Source organism: Marmota marmota, unplaced genomic scaffold (assembly GCF_001458135.2).
Source record: "Marmota marmota marmota unplaced genomic scaffold, marMar, whole genome shotgun sequence".
In the NCBI taxonomy this organism is placed as follows: domain Eukaryota; kingdom Metazoa; phylum Chordata; class Mammalia; order Rodentia; family Sciuridae; genus Marmota; species Marmota marmota.
Genome location: NW_026000052.1, coordinates 3016633 through 3028274, shown reverse-complemented (window position 1 = coordinate 3028274; position 11642 = coordinate 3016633).

Sequence of the window (11642 nt, the reverse complement as noted above, 5' to 3'; positions counted from 1 at the left end):
GGGCGAGCCCGCGTTGGCGACAGCGAGCGCGGGGAGCAGGGGCAGCGGAGGGCAGGGCCGCGGGGGAGGCAGCCCGCGGGAGCGGCACGCTGCCCTCAGGCTGCCCTCATGCCGCGGAAGGAGAGGTTGGAGCCGGCCCCAGAGTCCGCAGGGACCTGCGGACTGGGGACCGGCAGCCCTCACATCCTGGCCACCTGCCTGCAGTCGCATTTGTCCTGGTCACATTCACCTGGCCTCCGTTTGTTCCAGACCCTGAACTCTGCCATCTTACCCGGAGGCCCGGGGGGTGAAAATGCTAAGCCCTAACTTCGCCTTGGGGGTCCCAGTGGCCTGGTGAGGTTAAGAGGGATGCCCTCGGCCCTCAGCACTGCCAGGTCCTGCCCTGACCACTGTCGTGGCTGGGGAGGGGTTGCAGCTAGGGCGAGGGTGGGCAGTAGACCCCGCACAGGCCTGGGCACCACCTGGGTGCGAGGCCAGGGAGGTCCCACCCAGGTGTTCTCTGACTTGGCCCCCAGCCCCATCAGAAAGAGGGTGTCGCAAGGAGGAGACCACAGGCCAACAGCGACAGCTCCCTGCTGTGGGCAGGAGCTGGTTGGACAGTCTGCTCCTCTCCTGTCTGTCAGCTTCCCTGTGTCATGGCTCACAGCTGGTGGCTTTGGCTGTAGCCCTGCACACGGGAGGCTGTGTTAGGCGCAGGGCTTGCTCTTTCCTCAGTCTGCAAGTTCATGGTCTCTGATTGTTTGGAGTGTGAGGGGGCAGCTGGGTCCTCCTGAAGGCCAGACCAGGCCCCTCCCAACACTGGGATTGTTAAAATACACGCTCTTGCCCCCAGTTGGATGCAGGTATCAGGCCCAGGGATCTGTGGGCATGAAGCCTGGGGTCCTGCTTCATGGCGGCCTGTGTTTGGGTGCAGGTGGGGAGTTTTCATCTGTGGACTTAGCAAGAGTGACTCAGGATGGAGGAAGACAGCCGAGGGTCTTTGCAGAGTCAGGACCAGACTGGAAGTCCCTGGCAGGCCACCGCCCTTTCCTGAGACCCCTGCAGACTGGTGAGCGGTGGGCTGTTTGTTGGCTGCATTCACTGAGGCAGCATTTCCTGTGTCCCTGGTGCTGCTAGGCCTCGTGCTTTGCCTTGGGTCCTGTTGACCACCACTCTGATCCCAGTGCCTTGTTGAACACATGCCCCATCAGGATGGGGATCACCACCTCAGCCTGCATGCTGGCCTCCGCACCTCCACCCCAGGAAGGAGGAGGCACACTAGGAAGGCCCTTGCACCCGTGTCCATGTAGCCTGGGGTGGAAGCACAGATGGTACCATCCGAGTGTTCGCTATGGGATTTGCTCTGCATTTCCTGAGTTATCAAGAAGGTTCCTCGCTGAGTCTCCTCCCAAGGGCATCCTCAAAGGCTTCTATGTTAAATCAGGAGCTACAGAGAAAGTTCTAGAAGTAAGAAAAGGTGAGGTCACCTTGCTCACTTGCACTTTCCATACACGCAGGCACACAGAGGAGAGGAACCTCCTAGGGGCACCTGGCAAGTTGTCACTGGGGAGGTCGGGTTGGGGACCCAGCTAGCCTGCTCCTAGGAGCTGGGAATGGAGAGGGGTTGGCAAGGGTTAGCATAAGGACCTGGAGGAGCCCAGCCTGTGCTCACCTTTCCTTTCAGCTGTCACTGGTAGGGTCACTAGAACCCAAGGTGCCCAGTGTAACTGGAATCTTGGGTGAACTATCAGTGATGACTTTTTTAGTGCATGTCCCAAGGGTTTCAGAGAACGGGCTTCACTAAAACATTATTTCACCCGAGGCCACAAGTGGTGTCAGGTCCTGTGCATTTATTCTCTAAACTCTGCTGCTTCATAATAGGAGGGGCACTTTTGTCATTTGCCCACAAAGCAGCTTTCCCCAACAACTAGTGGCCACTTGTCCCTTGAGATGCCCATGGGAAAAGGGAGGAAAATTGATGAATTCTGTGTTAGATAAAATTGCAGAATCCCTTTCTCTGTAAGGAAGGGTGGTGGGCTGGTGGAAACCAGGCCTGGGGGTGAGCGCAGTTAGTCCCATTGAGGCCAGTGCGTTCCTAGCCTGGTGGATTGAGTTCTGTGTTCTAGGAAGTCAGTGTCTGGAGGATGTTGGGCTCAGGGAAGGAGGGCCATGAGAGGAAGAGGGGGGCCAGAGGCAGGCAGGAAGGCTGATGGCTTTACCTTGGCCTAATTCTGGCCAGAGGTCACAGGGCACCATCTGGCATACTGCCAGAACCCAGCCCTGTTTTAGGATGTCCCTGGGCCCTGGGAAGTGCTCTTGGACAAGCATCAAATGCTTGGCTTCAGGCAGGGGTCCATCCACACCATTCGGAACAAAGGCTGCTTCAGCCTGGTTACAGCCTCATATCCAAGCCCCCGGGGTTTTGGGGAGCCTGCATTTCTCAGGCCTGGGATGAATTCTCTGCCCTGGATCTGGGAAAGGGGGTGAATCAGGACCCAGGCAGCTGTTTGAAAATCTGAGGCCGGTTTGGGCACCTGGATGTGTCCGTTTCCTTTTCCCGGCTCTCTGGATGGCCAGGTGGGCCTGCCCTTTGCAGCAGGAAGCTGTGGGTGCCTTAGGAAGGAGGGCACCAGAGAGGAGAGACAGTGGGGGCATCTGCAGATCAGCCCTGCAGAGCTGAGGTGGAGGGGTTTCTCTGGGAGACAAGCTTCCTGGCAGTGTCTGTGGGGCGAGGGCGAGGGTGAGGGTGTTGTAGGGCCCTGCTGCCCGCCTCCAGCGCACAGACCTCCACCACAGCTGGCCTTTCTGAGCTCCTGGGAGGCTCTGGGGCAGTAGAGTCAGGGTAACAACAGGCGCTGGAATGGCATCAGGGACCCACTGCCTCTGAAATGGAAGGCCTTGGTGACCTGGGTCCCTCCTGGGGCCATCATGAGCCTTCTGGAGTGACTGTTGGGGCCCACAGGGTCAGCTTCAAGGCCACTGTGAAGGCCACCACACTGAACCAGCACCCTTTGGAGTTGGTGGCTGTGGGCCCTACAGGGACTGGTGGGCTACCTGGGTAGTGGTTCCTATCCCTGGCCTTTGCGGTCATCTCCTTGGGAAGAGCCCAGGGCAATGGGGTTTCAGTGTCAGGCCTCTGGGCATTAATATGTGGGCATCCACTGTGGGCCACAGGGACTCCTCTCCTGCGGTGCCCCGCTGGGTGATTCCCGAAGCCACCACCAGGGGGCGGGGTGGTGCCGCTCAGAGTTCCGAGGTGCTGGGTCAGCCAGGCAGCAAGGCCCTGGGCAAGGAGCCGTGTGGCTCCCGACCTCCAGGCCTCAGCCCCCTGGGCGGGGCTGACTGTCTGGCCTCTGTGTGGGCTTAGGCGAGTGGCCTGGTCACTCTGTGCCTTGGTCTGACCACAGAGCTGCAAGTAGCCACCTCGGCTTGGTCATGGGGAGGGCTCAGCAGAGCCTGGCCGTGGCTGGCTCATTTCCTAGAGAGGAACCGGTGCTTACAAGAGTGTTTATGGGATGCCTTAAGGTGACCCTGGGCTGGTGGGGTGCTGGGAGGCGCCTCAGTGGCCTGGAGGTGGCCCACCTGCAGGGTTCCTGGTGAGAGCCGCCAGTGCCCCCACCTCCTCTCCCTGGCTCTGTCAGAGGTCCACTTTGTCTGTGTCACAGCAGAGGACCTGGGCCCACGGGAGCCAGACCCTCGGCACCAGCTCCTCCCTGGCTCAGGGCCTGCGTTTCTGTGGACCGGGGTCGTTCCTGGCACTGTGGCTTCTCTGTTCCTGTCTTCTGGCAGTGAGGGGCTCAGAGGCCCTGGCCAGGAGGCTGGGAAGGACAGCAGGTGAGCTGTTCTCTCTGCTCCACGTTCTGCATGGCATGGCGTGGCAGAGCTGGGCAGAGCAGGGAGGCTGGACAGGCCTTTTGGCAAGTGACTTCCCGGACTGCTCTGTGTATCGAGGGCCAGCGGCTCAGCACAGGCCATCCCCCTTCACGCTGGCGCCAGGCCCTGCTCACTGTCCCTGCAGTCCTTCCCCACGTGCTTTGCCCTGCAGGGCTGTGGAGGAGGGCCCCTGGCTGGGTCCTGGAGTCCTGCCTGTCCTTTCCTGCAGCGTCTGCAGGCCCCGGGCAGGGTGGTGGCTGAGGCTGCACTCCCTCTGAGGGATGCCCCCGGGCCGCTGGCCAAGCCTGCACAGGGGCGGCCTTTCTGCTACTGTAGGAAGGGAGGATGGCGACCATCCAGGGGATGAGGCCCGTCCTCAGGGACCTCTATTAATAAAGTGACCGCTGACCCCTGGACGTGCGGTGGGGATGAGGGGACGGAGCATTCCCAGGGCCAGCGTTTGACTGGAGGCCTTCTTGCCTGACCCAGCTGCCTCTAGAGTGCTCGGTGCTGCCCTGGCTGGCCCCTGATGCTGCTAGACCGGAAACCCTGTGTGGACCCAGCACCGGGGCTGCCCTCCCTCTGGGATGTGAACATCTTGTGACCAGCTCCTTGGGAGCATCCTGAGGGCCAGGGGGTGGGGCGGTGGGGTGGGGGGACAGAGCCTGGGCTGCAGGACCATGCTGAATCAGATACATGTTCTATGCCTACACGGGATGGCCCAGAGCTGTTCCAGAACCTTCTCAGGGCTGCCCACTGTCTGGCTGGTCATAGATCCTAGGGATGGCCTGGAGGAGGAGTCCTGCTGTAATTCTCGGTCTGTCTCTCTCTCTCTCTCTCTTTTTTTTTTTTGTACCATGGATTGAACTCAGGGGCACTCAGCCACTGAGCCACATCCCAGCACTATTTTGTATTTTATTTAGAGACAGGGTCTCACTGAATTGCTTAGCACCTCACTTTTGCTGAGGCTGGCTTTGAACTCAAGATCCTCCTGTCTCAGGTACCTGTGCCTCTGGGATTACAGGCGTGCACCACGGCCAGCTATAATCCAGTTTTATTAGTGTTTGGATTTCATGCACTATGAAGCAGCCACGGACCCTCTCTTCTTTGGCAGTTTTGGCATCCAGCACAGGGCCTTGCCACGCTAGACAGGGCCTCTGCCACTGAGCTACACCCCGCCCCGGCTACAGGCTCCTTATAAGGCCCCTAATTAAGTCAAGGAAGTTTCTTTCTTTTTTTGTGGGGGCATATTGGGGATTGAACTCAGGAGCACTCGACTATTGAGCCACATCCCCAGCCCCCTTTTTTAAAAATATTTCTTTTTTAAAATTAAATTTTATTTAATCTGATTTGTTATACATGATGGCAGAATGCAATCCCTTTCATATTATACATACCAAGCACAGTGTTTCAAGTCAGTGATTGTACACAAGTATTTTCACACCACTCGGGTCTTCACACACGTACTTGGGGAATGATGTCTAACTCAATCCACTGTCATTACTACCCCTTTGCCCGCTCCTTTCCCCTCCCTCCCCCTTGCCCTATCTAAAGTCCCTCCCTTCCTCCCATGCTCCCCCCATCGCCGTTATGAGCCAGCCTCCTCATATCAAAGAAAATATTCAGCCTTTGGTTTTGGGGACTGGCTAACTTCACTCAGCATTATCTTCTCCAACACCATCCATTTACCTGCAGATGCCATGATTTTATTCTCTTTTATTGATGAGTAATATTCCATTGTGTATATTTGCCACATTTTTTAATCCTTTCATGTACTGAAGGGCCTCTAGGTTGGCTCCACAGTTTAGCTGTTGTGAACTGTGCTGCTGCAACATTGATGTGGCTGGGTCCCTGTAGTATGCTGTCTTTAAGTCCTTTGGGAATAGTCCAAGGAGAGGGATAGCTGGGTCAGATGGTGGTTCCATTCCCAGATTTCCAAGGACTCTCCATGGTGCTTTCCCAATTTGCAGTTCCACCAGCAGTGTGTGAGTGTGCCTTTTTCCCACATCCTCGCCAACACTTATTGTTGTTTTATTCTTTTTTAATATAACTTTATTTATTTTTATGTGGTTCTGAGGGTCGAACCCAGGGCCTTGCACATGCAAGGCGAGCGCCCTACCGCTGAGCCACAACCCCAGCCCTGTTGTTTATATTCTTGATAGCTCCATTCTGACTGGAGTGGGAGGGTCTTAGTGCATTTCTCTAATTGCTAGAGATGATGAACATTTTTTCATATGTTTGTTGATTGATTGTACAACATCTTCTGAGAAGTGTCTGTTCAGGTCCTTGGCCCATTTATTGATTGGGCTAATAGGTTTTTTGGTGTTCAGGTTTTTGAGTGCTTTATGTATCCTAGAAATTAGTGCTCTATCTGATGTGCGTGTGGTTAAGATTTGCTCCCATCTGTAAGCTTCCTCTTCACCTCACTTTCTTTTGCTGAGAAGAAGCTTTTTAGTTTGAATCCATCCCATTTCTTGATTCTTGGTTTTAATTCTTGTGCTATAGGAGTCGTATTAAGGAAGTTGGGGCCTAATCTGACATGATGGAGATTGGGGCCTACTTTTTCTTCCATTAGGCACAAGGTCTCTGGTTTAATTCCCAGGTCCTTGAGTTGAGTTTTGTGCATGGTGAGAGATAGGGATTTGATTTCATTTTGTTACATGTGGATTTCCAGCTTTCCCAGCACCATTTGTGGAAGAGGCCATCCCCAGCCCTTTTTTTGTATTTTATTTAGAGACAGGCTCTCGCTGAGTTGCTTAGCGCCTTGCTTTTGCTGAGGCTGGCTTTGAATTCGCGATTCTCCTACCTCAGCCTCCGGAGCCGCTGGGATTACGGGTATGTGCCACCGGGCCTGGCCTAATTCTCTCTTACTCAGTTGTTTCCACAGGTGTTTGTGGATGTGGGCTGGGGACAGGCGGGGGGATGACTTCTCCCCGCTTCCAGAGGCCCAGATGGGACTGGAGGGTGGGAAGGCCAGATGGGGGCGGGACTGAGTGTCTAGTTCCTGTGGACCCTCAGGGTTCCGGGGGGGCTGAGGGATGGTGCGCAGTCATCTGGGGACAGTGGGCCATGACACCACAAGGGAGCGAGAAGCCCAGAGCGTGCACAGGCTAACTCCTGGCCTGGGCCCCAGGGAGTGAGGAGGCGGGTGACGAGCGGGGGGCCGGGAGCCCTGCCTGAGAGCCTGGCCAGCCTGTGCCGGACCCTCGGCAGCAGGCGCAGCTTTGGAAGGAGCACTGGGCCCAGAGACCTGTGTCAGGTGGGGACTTGGGGAGGCTGGCCTCCTGGCAGATGGAGGCTAGTCCTTCCCTGTGGAAGCTGCCTGGACCCCCAGCAGGGGTCACAGCCTGAGCAAGGGCGATGCCTGGCTGCCTGCTGGCCGAGGGGGTCATTCCTCAAGGCCGGAGAGGTCAGTGGAGCCTTCTTGGGAGTGGCCCTGAGACCCGACGAGGGGCCTGGGGGAGCCTGGAGCGCAGGCAGGAGGGCCGGCTGGGCTCGCCACACTCTGGCCAAGGCAGCAGCCTGGCTCTGATGCTGCCTCCCAGGCTGAATCCCTGCTCCGCCCGGAGGGCCAGAGAAGCTCCCGGGTTTCCAAGCAGAAGGAATTGACTCTCTCCCAGGCCTGGAGGCCTCAAGGGGTTTGCTCCCCGCTGAGGCTCAGGGCAGGGTCATTCCCACCTCTCCAGGTGGCCACCTCTCCCTTGTGGCCTCCGTGCTCCCTGGCCTGGGTGTGCGTGGTCCACTCTGCCTTCCCGTGGCCCCTGCCTGTTTCCCCTGCTGTCTCATAGGACACCTGTCCTTGGGTTTACGGCTGATCTCATCTCAAAGTCCTCTACCTAATCCCATTTGCAAGGACACTTTTTCCAAGTAAGGTCACCCTTGTGGTTTCCAGGGGACATATCAGCCCATGGGATGTGTCCACCACCCCTGGGGCCTCAGCTCCACATGCTGCTTCCTGGATGGCTTCTGGCCCAGTGGCTGGGAACCGTTGCCCACTCCCCACTTCTCATCGCTGGGCTGGGGGCCTTCCCTGGCCACTCCTTCCACACCCCGGCTCCCCACCAGATCCTGTTCCTGCCCCTGGTTGTCTCTGTCCTTACAGCCACCTCTTGGTGACCTGTCCCCTCACATTGGGGGCCTCCTCTGTTCATTGTGGGGCCTGAGGTCCTCAGCAGGGCCTGGCTCAGGTAGAGTCCCAGTAGGGGTGTGGGAGGGAGCTGAGGAGACAGAGGGGGAGGACAGAAGGGCTGACGGGTACCGGAGGCAGGGGCCCTGGAGCAGGTGGGCACCTGGAGAGGCCCAGGCAAGGGGGAGCAGAGGGGCTAGGGCGGGGTTCTGGCCAGAGCCTCGCCACTGTGCCCCCTTCAGGCCTGTGTCCTCTGGGTCCTGGGCACAGCCTGCGTTGTGTCTCCTAGGCCTGTCCAACTGGTGTGGAGGGCGCCTGGTCCCTGTGGTGGGCAGTAGTTCATCAGGTGGCCTCAGCCATGGTCCCTAGCTGAGGGGGTGGTGGGCTGGCCCACAGTGGCCGTGCCAGGGCTCCCATTCTGCCCCAAGATGGCGGTGACCCTTGGGCATCAGCACCCATGGCAGGTGAGGACCGAGGCTGGGGACGGGCAGCGGGTCCTGAACATCTGTGGGATTTGTGACACGACCCAGGAGCTTTCCTACAGCCCTTGTCCAGGCACCGTGGGGTTTTTGAAAAGCAGTAATTTTTAGTTTTATTATCATGAAAGAGTCCAAGAGAGACCAGTGTTCAGAAGAGGAAGAGCGAGGGGTGACGGGAGGACGGTGTGCTGCCTGGCGCCCCTGGGTGAGCCTGGAGCCGCCCTTGTGGGGGTGTGGTGTAAGCATGTGGCACGTGACATCATGTATGGATGTGTGTGTGGCCTTGATGTGTGGCACGTGTCCTGGTTTGTGTGGCACGTGACGTGGCGGGTGACATGGTGTATGTGGCACAGGTGTGGCACTATGTCATGTGAATGTGCTGTGGGATGTGGTGCTGTCCCCGGGGCTTGCCCCCACTGCTCCCTGCTGCCTGTTCCGTGCCTTCCAAGGTGAGATCTGCGACGTGACCTAGAGTCCCCAGGGTCTCCAGAGGTGGGAAGGCTCCCGTGGATGGGCTGTCCTGAATGTCCCTCCACTGACCCAGCCTCCCCGGCAGGGGCGCAGAATGGGGTGGCCGTCCTCAGGGCTGTCCATCTGTGGGCAAATTTGGCCGTGCTCCCTTCTCGGCAGCCCAGAGGCTAGACGCCTCCCTCCTCATCCCGCTTAGGGACTGTCATCGAGCATTACCACTGTGGCAGGGGTGGGAGAGGGCTGTACCTCTTTACCTTTGGGATTTCCCAGCGGGTGGTCTGAGTGGGCCTGGCGAGTATCCTGGCTTTGCTGGGGACGGAGTGCGAGGGCGTCCCCTCGGCGTCCGGCTCCCCTCTGCAGGTGTCCCCGGTCGGCCTTCTCCCCTTCGGCTCGGCTTTGGGATTCGCTCTGATCCCTCAGTATTTTATGAGCAGGGCCCAGTTGCCCTTCGGTGGTGTCTGGCCGGGGTGCACGCTGGGAGCTTTGAATGGTGTGGCTCTTGTGGCGCGTGGTTGTGGCAGGTGGCGCTGTCCTCTGGAGAGGACGGGCGCTGCAGAGCCAGGGCTGGGCTTGGCTGAGGGACAGGACGGGTGGGTGCAGGAGGAGGGCGGAGTCTGACCTTCCTAGAACACCTCGGGCTCTGCCCTGCTGCCTGCCGCCTTGCTGGGTGTTGCCCTCCGGGTGTCCCAGAGCATCTCCTGCAGGAGCCGGGGCAGCGTGAGTGCCCGGACAGCGCCCAGCACCTGTCTTGTTTTGCGGAGCTGCGTCCTGCTGCGCTGCCTGGGCTGGTGTCAAGCTGTGGCGATCCTCTTGCCCCAGCCTCCCAGTAGCTGGGACGACAGCTGTGGGCCACCCCAAGATCACTTGCCTGAGGCCACCGGGTCCCTCAAGGGACAAGGTTCCCTGGGCCATTCACAGTGCATAACAGCAGAGTGGGTGGAGGCCAGGTTGCCCTGGGAAGGCCACACCCCAGGTGCCCTGGGTGGCAGCCAAAATGATTCGCTCTTCAGACCTGTTTTACAGGTGGAGAGCTGAGGCCCAGCCGAGTGAGCGGGAGGCCAGCGGGGGAAGTCCCTTTTCCTGCTCCTGTCCTGGCGCCTTCTGCCCCAGATCACAGCTCTGCTGCCGACCAGGCCTCTTGGGAGAGGGGCCAGCAGCCATGGGGGCTCCCCACCTCGGCCGGCAGCCCCTCACTGTTGAGGTGTGGTCAGCCCCACCTGTAGGCGCTGCCTCTGGGGCAGAATGACACCAGGGACGGGTCACACTGCAAGCCCTGTGCCAGGCATGGAGGATTTAGCCACTTGTACACAGCAGGAGCTGAACCAGGATGCCTGGGACGGATGGAAGGGGCGCGTCTGTGTGGGAGCTGCTGATGGCCGGCCTTCCTGGAAGCCGGCGCAGGGGCTGCCCGTGAAGGAAGAGAGCTCGAGCGGCCCCGGGGGTCTGGGCACAATCCCCTCCCCCGTGTCGGGACTGCCTCCATCAAGGCAGTGGCTGGATGGCCGATTCCCCAGGGACGCCTGGGCTCAGTCCTCCTGTCTGGGTGACACACTCGTCTGGCACCGGGTCCTTGGACTGCAGAGGACGGTGGGCCTGAGGCCCTGGCTCAGGTTCCCCTCCATTCTCCTGCTGGGGATGGACTGGGTGTTCTCCTGCGAAATGTGTCTGGGGAGCACTGTCTGCCCAACCCTGCGCCTGAGGCAGTGCCAGCCCCTGGGTCCCCTGTGAGCCCCTGTGAATACACAGGGGCTTGTTCTGGGTCCCTGCCACCTCCAGCTCTCCCGGGGCCTGGCCAGAGGCCAGCAGAGGCTGGGCCTGGCTTGCGGCAGCAATGAGCCCTCCTGGTGTGCTGCTGGCGACGGGGGTGAACCGCCGACTCTGTACCTGTGTGCCAACCTCATTTCCACCGGCCGGGCCAGCAGACAGGCTGCTGCAGGCGGAGCCCAGATACTCTGGTGGGGCTCTGCCCAGAGCCCTGTCTCCCCGTGCAGGCCCTGGGCCACACAGGTCCTCAGGGTAGGGCCCCGGAGCCTCTGGAGGGTCGGGCCTCCCAGATGGGCAGCAGAAGGCAGTGGGGCAAGATTGGAGTGTCCCCAGACCTACTAGACAGGGTGACCCCTAAGCCCCACGACTGGCATGGGAGTCCCGGCCCCCAGCCTGGCTCCCTGTGGGAGGAGGAGAGGGTGATGGGGGCCCTGGAGCACAGGACCCCCAAATGCGCCTCAGCTGGGGGGCCACTGGGGACCCCTGCCCGTCGCCAGGATTTCAGGCATGCAGAGTGTTTGATTTTCTCCTCACCCCTCCCTGCTCGGAATCCAATCAATCAGTAGAAGAAATCTCTCGTGTGGCACCTTTCTGAGCCCGCAGGCTCCTACAAGATTGATTAACACAAACATCAATTTCTCGGGCCGCACGCCTCCGAAAACACGGCCCTTTTTCAGATTGAATTGCTACTGTGCGCCCGGTGTAAATAAAGGAGAGGGGCTAATACAGGAGATTTGTGGCGCGTGCGGGGCCACCACTCCTCCCCAGGCTGGTGCTATTAGAGGCTGCTGGGGAGAGGGAGGGTGGGAGACAGACAGACAGAGGGACAGGGTGGAGACCTCGGCGTGTGGAGAACCAGAGGGTGGAGCTGTGTGCCTGGCAGCAGGATGGCCCAGGGATGTGCTAACTGGGTATTTTCTCTGGCCCTTTGGGAGGGGTGGGAGGGGGTG